Raw genomic sequence first — 16,320 nt, forward strand, 5'->3', positions numbered from 1 at the left:
AGGGGTGAGGGGGTGAGGGGGCAGGGGGCAGAGGGGCAGGGGGTGGGGCTGCGTCTGTCTGTGAGGTGTGAGTCAGTGTCCTGTACGGAACCCAGTGCCCAGGGCACCAGCAGGCCTGGCTTCTTCCCTGAGTCCTGGCCAGCAGGTGTGGGCAGGTGAATGAAGCTATGGGGACACTGCTGGCCTCTTCCTCTGGGCGGGAGAAGCACAGAGGAGTCTGTTCAGGCCAGGAGAGAGCTGCTTCAGCATTCTGGTTAGTTCCATTTTTTTCCAGCACCCCGTGAGTCACACGGTCAGCACGGCATGGACCGCCTCTGACATCCTGCTCTGAGCCTCCCAGACCACCCCCCTAACAGCCTGGTGACATCTCCCGGCCCTTCTGAACAGGGCCTGCTCCAGGCCGCTGCCCCGCAGACAGGTCTCACCGTGGCCCTCGTGGGTGCTGTCCAGAGTGGTCTGTATTTTCTCAGTAGAGCCAGGGAAGGGGCCCTGGACAGGCTGTGGGGACCCCAAGTTCTCTGTAGAAAGTGACTTGGCCAAGCCCTCAGGGGACCCGAGAAGGCCCCAGCTTCTGCCTCAGAGACGGGGCGCTGTTCTCCTTGACACCTCCTGGAACAGGCAGTTTCTCCTCTCCTGGTGTCCTCTTCTCTCTCCTTGTCTCAGCTCACGCCTTCCAGCTGCAGGGGTGTGACAGAGACCTGGACACAGGCCAGGGCTGGGCTGGCGTTCCCTCGGGAACACTTCCGGTGAAAGGGAGCTGTGAGTGTGCGTGCGTGTGTGTGTGCATGTGCGCACATGTATGTCACTTATAAGCATGCCTAAGCCAGCAGTGGCACACAACACACACACGTGCTCATTCTGAGGGTGGGCCCAGTCCCCCTCACGATGCCCAGCGTTTCCCACCGCCTTGACTGTGTCCGCCAGCTTCAGACAAGTGCAGTCAACCGTCAAGAAGAAGAGAGCGCTTGGGTCCCATAGCTGCTCCTGAGGGGACCAGGATGCAGACGGTTGGAGCAGAGGCTCCGCACGCATGTTCCAGGAGCGCCCGCGTGTGGCCAGCCTGGCTGCTCCCCACTCAGGAGTCACACGGCCGGACCAAGTTCTTGAGCAGCTCCAGTCACAGCGTCACGTCTGTATGGGGGGCAAGCACCCCCACGAAGCTCGTGTCCTGGCCCTGAGTCCCGGCTGTGGCGTGGCCAGCAGAGCCAGCAGCATCCCCCTCATTTCCTCCCACCGCGTCACCCTGTCAGCTCACCAGGACCATCCGACAACCCCATGGGGTCTACAGGTCACTTCCGGGAGGTGGTCAGAAGGGGAGGTGGTGCAGGTGAAGCACGGCAGGAGCGTGTGCTTGATGCACGGTGGCTGCTGTTACAAGATTTACTGTCTTAACAACAGTGTGTCAGGGTTCTGGGGCCCTGCCGCCCCATCCACAGGAAATGAGTGTGCAGGGGAGAGCTCCAGCCCTTAGACCGTCACCTGAACACTGAGCCCCCAGGACCGACCTGCACCCGCTTTCCTGTCCTGGCAATGTCCCTGGCTGGGCTCCCCGTCAATTCCCTGCTCACCCCCGCCCTCCCGTGCTGGAGCTCTCCACCTCCTCTCAGCTCCAAACCCAGGACCACAGCCCTTCCCCCTGCACTTGGTGGGGAAATACTGCCGCCGGGATCCTTCTGGCTCGTGTCTGCCCCTCTCTGGAGACGCACTGGGCGTGCCAGGGGCGGAGGCTGGGTGGGAGCTTGTTAATGCTGAGTGAAACGCAGTCGGATCACAACGCTCCTAGCACAACACTCCTGGGTGCCCCAGCTCCTGCTGCCTGCAGAGTGAGGACCACCCTCCTTCCGTGGCACAAGGGGGACCCCCAACTTCCCTCAGGTGTAACCTCCTCTGTCCTGACCCTCACCCATCTCCCTCTCACCTGGCGTCTGTTACCATGACTATCTCTGCTGAGCTGTGAGGCAGAGACCAACTGCTCAGTGGTGTGTCCTTGGATCCTGGGCCCACTCTGACCAGTGGGCATGTGTCAGGCTGACACTGAATGACTGGTGGGCATGGTGTCAGGCTGACACTGAACGACTGGCGGGTTGGTGGGGATGAGGGGGGAGAAAAGGAGGTTGGCTTTATTTTTCCCTAAGGACATACAAAGAAGGAGGGGAGGTGGCTTCTGGGCAGGAGCAGACAGCTGTGCTGACAGGGACTCTGAAAACAGAATAGGCTCCAGCTGTCCTCTCCTCCTCCCTCCTGGGGTAGCCGACCCCAACCCTTGTCTAGTGCACCCGTGGCTATTCAGGGGTTCCGTTCACTACGCTGCACTCATGTCCTCTGGAAGATGGTAATCTATTCAAGTCCCCTGCAGTGAAGCTATCTCGACCTTTGAAACAGATGAAAAGTACACTTTTTCCAAATGTGACTCAAAGGATGTGAGGTTCGTGCACAAGGCAGTTCTAAAAGTGGACGGGTAATTACTGGTTCTGCTTCCTGTAATGATTTTGTAAGATCACGCCACACTGCCTCACCCACAGAGAACTAGAAAATCTGTACATAACGCAACCAGGAGCCGCTTGACGGCACTGGGGAGTGAACAGCAGCAGACAGATTCCGGGGGAGTAGTTTGAAGTGAATTCCTGTGGCTTCCACTCTGGGGCCATGTGCAGTCAGAGCAGGGCATGGGAGGCAGTGGCTCTGGGAAAACCACAGTCTTCACAGCCCAAGAACAAGAAAAATGAAACTGGGGGACTGTGGTTGTTACCAAACCAAGTGGGCTTGTTACCGAACCAAGTGGGCCCGCCTCCTGGTGAGTTAAATAAGACTATACCAGTGGAAGTTGTCTCACAAAGTAAACTGTATTTGCAGCAAATAGGAGGCCGTGAGGAATCATTTCCAAAGTCATGGCGTCCCAGAACTAAGGGAAGCAGGAACTTTTATTTCAGTTGGGGAATAATATTCAAAAGGGAGAGGTGGGGGTATTCACTTGCACAGGCTCAGCTGGAGAACATGCTTCCACATAATGAGGCCTAAGCTCCTCCTGGAGAGATCTTTGCATTAAAAATAAAGCAAAGGTCATGGGCATAGCTCTTGTGGTGAGGCTTGGTCAGTTTCAGGATGGCTGGTGGTTACATCTCCCTTGAGTGCCTCATTTGGTCAGTTTCAGGATGGCTGGTGGTTACATCTCCCTTGAGTGCCTCATTTGGTCAGTTTCAGGATGGCTGGTGGTTACATCTCCCTTGAGTGCCTCATTTGGTCAGTTTCAGGATGGCTGGTGGTTACATCTCCTTAACCTACAAAAGGAAAAGAAACAGCTTGGAATAACAGTTAATTGCTTCCAAACCCACCTTTGAGTTTCTCCAGGCACCTCGTCCGGGACATGGTCACTGAAGAGGGAGGGGGATTGCAGGAGGGGAAGAAATGTGCAGGGGAAACTTCAGACTCTGCCCTCACCTTTCTGATGGACTGAACCACGCATGCGCAAGCCACTCGCTAACAACAGAAGATCTGAACTGAGGCTGGAGCTGCAGCCAGGAGCCAGTTTGCGGTTCAAGACCAGCTGAGATCACTACCTGCTGAACCAAGAGACACAGTCATTGGTGGAAAATAACAGAATCCAGAATTTCCACCACACCACATTCATAATGTCCAGGACACAGTGCAAAATCACCCAACATCCAAAAATCAAGTAAGTGGGACACATTATTAAGAGAAAAGAGGATCAACTGAGATAAATCCCAAGATGACCCAGGTGTTGGAACTGGCAGATAAGGATTTTTCTTCATGTGCCATAAAGCTCGGTTATTAGGTGCATAAACAGTCTGTATTATGTCTTCTTGATAACGGACCCTTTTGTATTTCACAACGACCTCCTTTATTCCCGGTCATATTCACTGTGCCTGAAATCTGCTTTATCTACTATTAGTATAGCTTCTCCAGCTTTCTTTCAACTAGTGTTAGCATGGCATGTTTTTCCAATCTCTTTATTTTTAATTTATTTGTGTTTTTATATTTAAAGTGGGTTTGGGGTAGGCAGCATGTAGTTGAGTTTGCTTTCCTATTCAATCTGACAAATTATGCCTTTTAAATGGGGTTTTTAGACCACTGTCATCTAATGTTACTGCTGATAATAGTTAGATTTGAATCTATCCTGCGATTTGTTTCTTAGTTGACCAATCTGTTTTTTGTTTGCTTTTTCCTCTTAGACTGCTTTTTTTTGGATAATTTAAGTATTTTTTATGATTCCATTTAATCGTCTTTTTTGGCTTATTCTGGATGAGTCTTTGCTGTGTGTGTGCGTGTGTGTGCATGCCTTAGGGTTTACAGTACACATCTTTAACTTTTCACAGTTTATCTCCAAATAATATCAGACCACTTCATGACGCCTGAACAACCTCACAACAGTACTCTCCCACCCCCACTGCAGCCTCCGTGTCCATGTTGTCACACGTTTTATTCGACATGTTACATACCCCACAGAAAGTGCTCTCTATCCCTTTCTTCACATAAGGTTTCCATATTGTGTCATTTTCCTTCAGCATCTCTCAGCGCTGATCCGCTGGTGACCGTGAATTATCTCAGCTCTTGTGTGTCTGAGAAAGTTGATATTTTATCTTATTTGTACCCTTTGCTGCCAGGCATAGAATCATAAATTAGCAGCTTTTTTTCTCAATACTCTGAAGACCTTGCTTCACTCTGCTCTGGCCTGAGATCCAGTAAGAGATCTGTCTTCATTCTAACCTTTGTTCCTCTGCACTCAGCAGGTCTTTTTCTCTCCTGTCTGATTTCATGATTATCTTGTTATCACCCTATTTAAGCAATTTAATTATGATGTGCCTTGTTCATACTTCTTAGACTTGGGGTTCATTAAGTATCTTGGAGATGTGGGTTTATAGTTTTTTTTTTTTTAATAAAATATGGAAAATTTTCAGTCATTATTTCCTCAAATTGTTTTTTCTGTTTTCTTCTCTTTCTCTTTCTGGGACTCTGATTACATATATTTGAGGCCATTTGAAGTTGTCCTGCAGTTAACTTTCTGTTCATTTTCTTTGGTCTATTTTCTCTCTGTATTTTATTTTGAATGGTTTCTATGGTATGTCTTCAAGTTCATTAATCTTTTGACAGATTTGCTCTTAATCTCATCTAGTAAGTTTTCATTACAGGTGTTTAATTACAGACATTTCATCTCTAAAAGTTTTTGGGTCTTTTTCCTATCTTCCATATTTCTACTTAACATCATCAGCCTTTTCTTTTTTTTACTGAAGTATTGACATACAATATTATGATAGTTTCAGGTGCACCACATAGTGATTTGACATTTATATACATTATAAAGTGATCACCATGATAAATCTAGTTCCATCTGTCACCATACAAAGTTATGACAATATTGTTGACTTTGTTCCCCATGATGTAATCCCATCCCCACGACTTATTCATTTTATGACTGGAAGTTTGTACCTCTTATCCCCTCACCTATTTCACCCACCCCCGACCCCCTACATTGTCAGTCTTGTCTCTAACTTCTTGAACATGTGGAATATGACGACAGTAATAACATCCCATCTTTGTCTATGAATTACGTCATCTGTGCTGTTTGTGGTCAGTATCAATTGAGTGATTTGTCTCCTCATTACACGATGTGTTTTTCTGCTTTTTTGCATACCAGGTAATTTCTGGTTGGCTGGTAGACATTGTGTATTCTTCCTTGTTGGAACCTGGATAGTTTGTACTCCTAAAAATATTCTTGAGCTGTTTCCTGGGGCAGAGTTGTGTTACTTTGAAACAATTGGAAACATTCAGGCTGATTCTAAGCTTTGTCAGGTGGGATCTGAGTCACATTTAGTCCAGGGCTGACTGTGTTCCACCACTGAGGCCACTCTGAATACTGGACACAATCTCCTGCGAGTTATGGGGCTTTCCTAAGCCATGTGTGGACTGGCTGAACCCAAACCATTCCTGTCTGTGTGAGCTCCAAGAATTATTTCCTCTAATTTTTTGGTGTTTGATTCTGTAGTGTTGGGTAGTTTCCTCACATGGGTGCACTGGTCATTACTCAGTGGAAGATGCAGTGGGCCCACGGAGAATCTGTGAAGTTCTCTCTTGCTGCAGTTCTCACTTCTTGGGTGGTCTTCCATATGTGCTCTAGTCACCTCAGCCTCCCAGGACACCCAGTGCCATCTCTTCAACTCAGGGAGAGCTCAGGGGTCCACCTGGGTTCTCCTTCCCTGTGATGGAGCCTGGAATTCTCTCTCCAGGCAGCAGGGCCATCACAGGGCCCACCTTGTCAGTTCCAGGTCTCTCAGGGGTCACTGAACTCTGCTGCCTGAGACCCACTGTGTGAAAACTACTGTTTCATATATGTTCCCCAAAATTTTCAGTTGTTGTGGGAAGAAGGGTAAATTAGTTCCCTGTTATTTCATCTTGGCTGAAAGCATAAGTATTAAACAAAGATTTTAAAGTGATTGTCATAACTATCCTCCGTGAAGGTAAACAAACATGCTTGTAGCAAATGAAAGAGTAGGAAATCTCAGCAGAAAAATTTAAAAAAGAAAATTTTAGAATTGAAAAATACAATATTAGAAATAACAAATTCTTTACATGGAATTTAAGTAGAGCAATAGAAATTAACATGGAAAATAGAAAGAAAAAAGGGTGGAAAAATAACAGAGCCTCAGTCACTCTTAGGTAAGATCAAACTTTAATATACATGTGGTCGGCTTCAAAGAAGGAATGGAGAGACAGAACGTGCAGACAAAAATACTTGAAGAAATAGTGGCTGGAATTATCCAAGTGATGGAAGATAGACATTTGCAAATATGATGCTCAACTAACACCAAGCAGAATGAAGACAGTCCCACATAGAGACACATCAGATCAAGCAGCTGGATACCAAGGCCGAAAAGCAAATGTTGGAAGCAACAGAGAAAAATGACAGTTCACACAGAGGGGAATAATGATTTGATTAATAGCTGACTTCTCATCAGAAACTATGGGGACCAGAAGAGAATGAGAAAAGAGATTTAAAGTGTTGAGAGAGAGAGAAAAAAAGACCTGTCAATGCAGAATCGTATATCCAGCAAAAATATCCTTCGAAAATCACTGTTGAAAGACAGCATTTCCAGATTTAGAGAAACTAAGAGAAATTATTACCAGCAAATCTCTACAATAGAAGATGCTAAAGGAAATTCTTTAGGAGAAGGGAAATTATACCAGAAAAGGAATCTCAGATCCTCAGAATGGAATAAGTAGCTTCAGAAATGGTAAATATCTAGGTAAATGTCAAAGGCTACTCATTTTTTCTGCTTTCTCCTTCTAACTTTTGTATAATACACACAACTTACAGTAAAAACTGTAATATTATGGGTAGGGTAGAAGGACGAATAGGTGAGCATAGAGGGATTTTAGGGCAGTGAAACTATTCTGTATGACACAGTAATGGTGGATACATGTCATCAGACATCTGTCCAAACCCACAGAATGCACAACAGCGAGAATGAACCCGGTGTAAACTGTGGACTTTGGGTGATGATGACATGTCAGTGCAGGTTCGTCATCTGTAACAATTACACCATCCGATGGGCAAAGTTGATAGTGGGGGGGCTGTGCATATGGGAGCAGGGCATATATGTACCAAACACTCAATTTTGTTGTGAAACAAAAACTGCTCTAAAAAAATAAAGTCTTTAAAAAATGATAATATTTTCTTCTGAGGTTCATAAGATATGTAGATGCAGTACATACAGTTACTACAGCATAAAGGATGGGCGGGGTGGCCCAATATGGCTGCACTATTTCCATATTTTACCTGAAGTACTAAAATGTTAATTGTAAGTGGAACAGGAAAAGTTAGAGATGGAGATTGTGAACCCTGGAGAAATGACTGAAAAAAAAATAGCCAATAGGACAAAAAATAAAACAGTGTAATCCACCACATCACCAGAGTAAAGAAGAAAATCATGTGACATGCAGAAAATGCATTTGAAGAAATTCTACATCCATTTATAAAAGTCCAGGAAAGTAGAAGTAGAGGGAACTTCTCTAACTTGATACAAGGCGTCCCTGAGAACCTGCAGTCATCACAGACAGTGAGACTAAAGGCTTCCCCTGTAAGTCAGGATCAAGGCAGAGACATCCGCTCTCATTGTCCCCAGTCAACACCACACTGGATTCTTAGTTGGTGTGAAATAGCAAGAAAATCAAATAAAAGGCATACAGATTGGAAAGGAAGGAGTAAAACTGTCTTTTTTCACAGATGACATGACTGTCTACATAAAAAATCCTTAAGAATATAACAAAAAAAAAAGGCTACTGGAATTCATAAATGAGTGTAACAAGGTCATAGGATACAAAGTCAACATACGAAAATCATTTGCATTTCTATACAGTGGCAATAAATGATTGGAAATTGACATGTTTTTTCTTTTGCTTGAGGAAGATGGTCCCTGAGCTCACACCTGTGCCAATCTTCTTCTACTTTGTATGGGATGCTGCCACAGCATGGCTTGATGAGCAGTGTGTAGATCCATGCCCAGGATCTGAACCCGAGAACCCAGGGCCGTGGAAGTGAAGTATGAGAACTTAACAACTGCGCCACCAGGCCGGCCCCCAGAAACTGACATTTTTAAAGTGCAACTTACAATAGCAACAAAAATCATAACATATTTAGGAATAAATCCTATAATATGCCTGTAGAATCTCTATGCTGAAAACTACAAAACACTGATGGAAGAAGTGAAAGAAAACTTCAATAAGCAGGGAAATGGTCTTAGTCTATTCGGGCTGCTGTAAAAAACCCACAGACTGGATAGCTTATAAACAACAGACATTTATTTCCCACAGTTCTTGAGGCTGAGAGTCCAAGATCAAGGCGCCAGCACGGTCACATTCTGCTGACAGCCCGCTTCCTGGTTCATAGCTGGTGCCTTCTTGCTGTGTCCTCACACGGTGGAGGGGACAAGGGCTCTCTCTGGAGCCTCTTTTGTTATAAAGGCACTAATCTTGTTCATGAGGGCTCGACCCACATGACACAAGCACCTCCCAGAGGCCCCACCTTCTAACACTCTCAACCTTGGGGGTTAGGATTTCAACATGTGAATTTTGGGAGGACATAAGCATTCAGACCCCAGCAGAAATATACAGTGTTCGTGGATTGGAAGACTCAGTATTTTAAATATTAATTTTCCTTAAGTTGATCTATACCAATTACAATTCCAGCATATTTTTGGTAGAAACTATGAAGTTGATTCTACAATTTATTTGAGTAGGCAAAGTAATTAGAATAGCCAAAACAATTTTGAAAAAGAAGAACACAGTTGGAGGCCTTAAACTACCTGCTTTCCAGGCATATTATAACATTACGATAATCAATAGTGTGCTGGTGAACGAATAAACACACAGATCAGTGGAACAGAAGAGAGAATCCAGAAACAGAACCACACATGTATGAGCAATTGATATTTGACAAAGTTGCTAAAATAACTTAATGGAGAAAGAATGGTATTTTCAAAAAGAGGCACTGGAAAAATTGAATATTCATATGCAAAAATATCCACCATAATATATAACTCAAAACAAAACAAAACCCCAAAATCCTTGGACCCATGTCTCACACCACATACAAAAATTAACTCAAAGTGAATCATAGCAGTAAGTGTAAAATCTAAAACTATAAATCTTCTAGGAGAAAATATTCATGACCTTGGATTAGGCAAAGATTTCTCAGGTATGAAACCAAAAGCACACCCATAACAAATTTTGTTTAGTTAAACTTTATCAAAACTAAGAACTTCTTCTCTTCAAAAGACACTGTTGAGAGAAGGAAAACAAGTCAAAAACTGGGAGAAACCATTTCTGCAACACACATCTGTGAAGGCTTTTTATTCGCTGTATATGAAGAACTCTTCAATCTGAATAACAAAACAAACAACCTCGTAAAAAATTGGCAAAAGATTTGAAGAGGCACTTCAGCAAAAATGATACACAAATGGAATGAAAGTACAGGAAAAAATGCTCAACATCATCAGTCATCAGAGAAATTCAAATTAAAACCACAATGAGATACATGTGTGCACCTTTCAGAATGGCTTAAAAAATTAGCAACAATATCAAGTACTGGCAAGAATGCAGAGCAACCAGAATGCTCGTACACTCCTGCTGGGAAAGTAGAATGTTTCAGCCATATTGGAAAACATTTTGAGAGTTGCTTGTAAAGTTCAAGAAATGTTGACCATGTAATCTTTCTGATCCAGTAATCTTATTCTTGGATATATGTCAAAGAGAATCAAAATGTTACGTTCACACAAAAATCTGTATGTTGATGTTTATAGCAGACTTATTCACAATTTCCAAAAACTGGAAACAACCCAAACAGACAAACTGTAGATATAAATGTTCTTCAGCTAGTAAATAAGTGGCACATCCATCCAATGAAATATTATTCAGTAATGAAAAGGAATAAGCATTTTATATGTGAGACGAAATGGATGAATATCAAATACAATCTGCTAAGTAAAGAAGGTAAAGCTCAAAAAGTTGTTACATAGTGTGTGATCCCATCCCTGTGAGATTCAGGAAGAAGCAGAACTACTGATAGGGAGCAGATCAGTGTTGGCTAGTGGGGAGGAGGGGCTGCCACAAGGGGCAGACAGGGAATTTTGGGAGCAGCAGAGCTGTTTTCTGTCTTGATTTCTGTGGTGGTTTATGAATGTATGTGTTCATAACAAACAGTACTGTAAAATAAAAAAACTTGACTTTTATGGCATGTGAATCATGTCTCCACTACTTCCTTTGAAAAAACCAGTAGGAAAGTTTTAAAAAGACAAATAAAGGGGAAAAAACTGGAGGAAACGAATAGAAAAAAGAAATAAAGTTACAGACCCAAAACTATGTCAATAGCTATTTATTTTTAATTTTATATATTTTTAATAAAAATTATATATTTTAAAGTATCCAATGCTGATTTGATGTACATATACGTAGTGAAATAACTACTGCAGTCAAGCTAATTGACACCTCATCTCCTCACACAGTTACCATTTTTTTGTGATGAGAGCACCCAGCTACTCTTTTAGCGGATCTCAAGTATTCAGCACAGTAGTATTAACTGTGGTCATCGTGCTGTACGTTAGATCTCTGGACTTACTCAACCCGCGTCACTGCACCTTTGTACCCCTGACCACCATCTCCCCCCCTCAACCCCAGCCCCTGGTAACCGTTCTAATCTCTGCTTCTATGAGTTCCATGTGTTTTTTTGTTTTTTTAGATTCCACGTATAAGTGAGATTATACCATATTTGTCTTTCTCTGTCTGGCTTGTTTCGTTTAGCTTAATGTCCTCCAGGCTCGTCCCTGTTGTCACAAATGGCAGGATTTCCTTCTTTCTCATGATTGAATAATATTCTGTTGTGTATATGTACCACATCTTCTTTATCGATTCATCTGTCAACGGACACTTGGGTTGTTTCCATATCTCGACTACTGTGATTAATGCTGCAGTGAACATGGGGGTGCAGATATCTCTTTGAAATACTGATTGCATTTCCTTTGGATATATCCCAGGAGTGGGACTGTTGGATCACGTGGTAGTTCTACTGTTAATTTTTTCCCTTACGTTCTTTTATTTATCATATATGTGCAGATCTGTTTTATGTACAATGATTGGTTCTATCAATCATACCAAGGTGTTCTATTGATACTATTGCTAATTTTTTGAGGAACCTGCATACTAGTTTCCACAGTGGCCACACCAATTTACATTTCCACCAATGGTGCACAAGGGTTCCCTTTTCTCCACATCCTCAACAAGACATGTTATTTTTTGTTTTTTTGATGATGGCCATTCTAACAGGTGTGAGGTGATATCTGATTGTGGTTTTGATTTGCATTTCCCTGATGACTAGTGATGTTGAGCACCTTTTCATGTATCTGTTGGCCATTCATATGTCTTCTTTTGAGAAATGTTTATTCATATCCTTTGCTCATTTTTCAGCTGAGTTACTTGTTTCTCGCTATTGAGTTGTATGAGTTCTTTATATATTTTAGATATTAACCCCTCATCAGATTACAGTTTGCAAATATTTTCTCCCATTCTGTAAGTTGTCTTTTCACTCTGTTGATGATTTCCTTTGCTGTGCAGAAGCTTTTTAGTTTGAATGAATCCCATTAGTCTACTTTTACTTTTGTTGCCTCTGCTTTTGGGGTCATGTCCAAAAAAAGCATTGCCCAGACCAATCTCAAGTTTTTCTCCTATATTTTCTTCTAATAGTTTTATGGTCTCAGGTCTTAAATTTAAGTCTTTAATCCATTTTGAGTTAATTTTTACATATGGAGTGAGGTAAGGGTTCAGTTCTTCCATGTGTGGAAAACCAGTTTTCCCAACACTATTTGTTGAAGAGACTATCCTTTCCCCATTGTGTATTCTTGACAACTTTGTCAAAGATCAATTTACCATAAATGCATGGAGTTATTTCTGGGCTCTCTCTTCTATTCCATCGGTCTGTGTGTCTGTTTTAATGCCGGTGCCATGCTGTTTTGATTACTATGGCTTTGTAGTATACATATATATATTTTGGTGAGGAAGATTAGCCCTGAGCTAACATCTGTTCCCATATTCCTCTATTTTGGGTATGTGGGGCACCACCACAGCATGGCTTGATGAGCAGTGTGTAGGTCCGCGCCCAGGATCTGAACCTGTGAACCCTGGGCCTCCGAAGTGGAGCAGGCGAACTTAACCACTATGCTACCGGGCTGGCCCCCATAGCTTTGTAGTATATTTTGAAGTCAGGAAGTGTGATGCCTCTAACTTTGTTCTTTTTGTTCAAGGCTGTTGCTGAACAACCTGTGCTTGAAACTCCTATCCCACCATCTTGTTTGCTCATCATTTTACACATTAGTGGACCGAAGAGTTCAGTTAAAGGCTGAGATTCTCGGGAGGGATATAAAAATAAGACCCAAATGTATACTATCTACAAAAATTGCACTTTAAATATAAAGGCACAGACAGTTTGAAATAAAATAAAAATAAAAATCACAACAATTGGAAATGCAGTAGAGTTGCCTCTTTATGCCTCTTTATGCAGATAGAATCATACATGAGGAAAAATCCGAAGAAACCCACAAACAGTTAGTACAGGTGCTGGAACAACTGGACACCCACATGCAAAAGCGTGAAGCTGGACCCTCACCTCACACCATCCACAAAATGAGTTCAAAATGGATCCAAGGCCTACATATAAGAGCCAAAATTATAAAACTCATAGAAGAAAACATAGGAGTAAATCTTTGTGACTTGAATTTGGCGATGATTTCTTAAATATAACACCAAAAGCACAAGTAACAAAAGAAAAATTAGACAAATTGGACTTCAAAATGAAAAACTTTTGTGCATAAAAGGAGAATATTAAGAAGGAAAAAAGATAATCCACAATCCAAAATGGCAGAAAATATTTGCAAATCCCACATCTGATAAAAGTCTAGTGGCCACCAGGCCAGCCCCCTCTGCCTGGCAGGATGCCCTGAGTGATAGGGGTCTCAACCCCACAGCACCTGGACAATGGTCATCCTCCGCATTGCCAAGGAGTGAGTGATGGACTGTTCTGACTTATTCAGAAACAGTGACGGAGCCCAAATTCCTTTCACAATCACCCTAGAGGTCAACGGCTTCAGTCTGCTCCTAAAGAACACACGGTGTTTGCGAGTCTGAGAACCAAAAGAATTGTCTTCACTTTTCTGAAAAGTGTGTCTTATTATTTCACATTAGTGACCATTTTCAAACTGGCTCCCAGTGGTGCCCTCCCACTTTATTTCTCTGAAAGTGGCCGTGGCGACTTGGCTGTTCTCTGTTCCCAACCCCCACGGTGTGACAAGGCCGATGACATCCGATTCCTGGGATCCTGACCTAGGTGGAGATTAACTCAGCCTCAGCCTGTGATGGGAAGTGATGGTCCCAGCTCTTCCTCTTCTCCCTCCCCTGTTCTCATCCTCCTGCTCTGCACAGTCTCAGAGTTGCCTGACATCACCACTGACAAGCCCTGCAGAGCCCAGAGATTTCTCTTTGAAGAAAAGAAAAACTCTGGAGAAATCAGAGAGATAAATAAGGAATGTACCCAATTCCTGCCTTGTCCTTCTCCCAGACTAATCTTGCTGATGGCCAAGAGGATGAACAATGAGAGAGAGTGGTTTCTCTCATTAGAATTTTAAAATCCTCCAAGTAATGGATCATTTTGGAGCATCCTGTGTTTTCCTGCTTGTCCCAATAATATATTATTACTAAACTTGAATAATTTTAATGGGGGAAATTCTTTATCTCATAAAAATGCTGAGCAGGGGATCCATTTAAAAAAAATGTTATCAAGGTAACTCCAGGGGTTTACAAGGAACAAGGAGCCTACACCCCTGTGTTCCAGACATCAGCTGAGACCTTCTTGCCAGGAGCCAGGGTCCTTGGAGGGAGGGGTGCCCATGACCCTCCTCCAGCAGGGCAGGCCTTCTCAGGTGCATCCCCCAACATGGGCGCACACACCACAGGATCCTAGGTTAGCCAGTGGCAGGCAGCCGGCTAGGGATATGGGGACAAGCGAAAACTGCTCACTCAGACTGGGACACCCCTGGGCTAAACTCAGGAGCAAGGTGTGATCCAGGCCTGTAAACCCACAAACCTCACCATGAGTTCTTTCCATCTGGATACGGCAGTGGAAAGGAGAAGGTGCTGGGTGGGGAAAAGCATTACGCTGAAAAGAGCTCCTGCCTCTGCCACCTGCCTGGAGTTTGGTCTCCAACAAGCATGGGTTTTCTCACCTTTAGAGAAACGAGGGGTGGAAGCCATCGAGTTTCCTCAAGTGCTTGAGGGGCCTCATTTTCAGAGCTGCTCAGTTCCCTTCCCTGCCCGCAGTGCGTCCACGGGACCCCAGCCCACGGCCCCTCCCTTCCGATCTTTCCCTTTGGAAGCTTCAGATGTGCCCACTCAGGCACCTAGTGGTTTGGGGTCCTGAGCTGACGCAATTTTAATGAGTTTCCATCATTTTCAAAGGGAAAAATGGGAGGGAGGTGGCTTGTTACTGAGACAGATCGCAGCGCACCTGGAAGGACAGGACACTCATTTCCATTTACCTCGTCTGATGACCCTCCAGTTCCATCAATGGTTGAGTGAACGCGGCCTGTTCTTCCCAATCACGGTGCAAGTGTGTAATTTCTCCCAGTGGAATTTGATTTTAATGAGAGGCTAGCTCATAGGAGAGAGTCACTATCTAGATAGCATGCACGCGTCAGGTTAATTTTAAATCAGCTTTTAGGTCAATCTGTCTTAATTAATCCATTAACTGTTTTTGACTAGCAATTTCAATAATTGTTTTAGCATAATACTTGGCAGTGTAATTGCTTTTTGGAATCTGTTCATTGAGATGTCAGAGTCAGATCCGGGGCTCCCTCCCTGTGCCCGAGTTTGTTTGTGTGTGTGTGTGTGTGTGTGTGTGTGTGTGTACAAGCATGTGGGGGGTGCTTCCTCTGATTATTAATGAATGCATTTTCACGAGGCTTATTGATATCAGGGAGCCCTGCCTTTATTTTTAAAAAATTGTTAAATAAAATTTTAATGTTAGAATAGTTTTAGATTTACAGAAAATTGTGATGATAATACAGAGTTCCCATATACTTCACACACCAAATTTTCCCTGTGATTAGCACCTTACATTAGTATGGCCCCTTTGTCACCATTAAAAAACAGTAGAAAAGATCAATGAAACAAAGAGCTGGTTCTTTGAGATGATAAACAAAATTGACAAACCTTTAGCCAGACTTACTAAGGAAAAAGGAGACAAGGCTCAAATAAATAAAATTAGAAATGAAAGAGGAGAAATTACAATGGACACCACAGAAATACAAAGGATTATAAGAGAATACTATGAAAAACCATATGCCAACAAATTGGACATCTAGAAGAAATGGATAAATTCTTAGATTCATACAACCTTCCAAAACTGAATCAAGAAGAAATAGAGAATCTGAACAGACAAATCACATGTAAAGAGATTGAAACAGTAATCAAAAACCTCCCAAAAAATAAAAGTCCAGGACCAGATGGCTTCTCTGGAGAATTTTACCAAACATTCAAATAAGATTTAAAACCTATCCTTCTCAAACTATTCCAAAATAGAGGAAGATGGAACACTTCCTAACTCATTCTATGAGGCCAACATCACTCTGATACCAAAGCCAGGCAAGGACAATACAAAGAAGGAAAATTACAGGCCAATATCATTGAGGAACATAGATGCAAAAATCCTCAACAAAACATTGGCAAACCAAATCCAGCAATACCTTAAAAAGATCACACACCATG

At 43.2% G+C, this 16,320-nt stretch overlaps 1 long non-coding RNA gene across 7 annotated transcripts in view; it reads right to left on the reverse strand.

Moving 5' to 3' along the window:
• Positions 1–2,823: 2,823 nt before the first annotated feature.
• Positions 2,824–16,320, reverse strand: part of LOC131403174 (uncharacterized) — a 28,293-nt gene continuing 14,796 nt past the window's right edge. For 6 of the 7 annotated variants that reach the window (XR_009219257.1, XR_009219260.1, XR_009219259.1 and 3 more), the window contains 2 exons: positions 3,439–3,557; positions 2,824–3,278 (listed from right to left, as the gene is read on the reverse strand). This is a non-coding gene — a long non-coding RNA (uncharacterized LOC131403174). Of the gene's footprint in view, positions 3,279–3,438; positions 3,561–16,320 lie in introns of all 7 variants that reach the window. The other variant, XR_009219255.1, reaches the window with a different exon arrangement.

The sequence above is a fragment of the Diceros bicornis genome, unplaced genomic scaffold (assembly GCF_020826845.1).
Source record: "Diceros bicornis minor isolate mBicDic1 unplaced genomic scaffold, mDicBic1.mat.cur scaffold_55_ctg1, whole genome shotgun sequence".
Classification (NCBI taxonomy): Eukaryota; Metazoa; Chordata; class Mammalia; order Perissodactyla; family Rhinocerotidae; genus Diceros; species Diceros bicornis.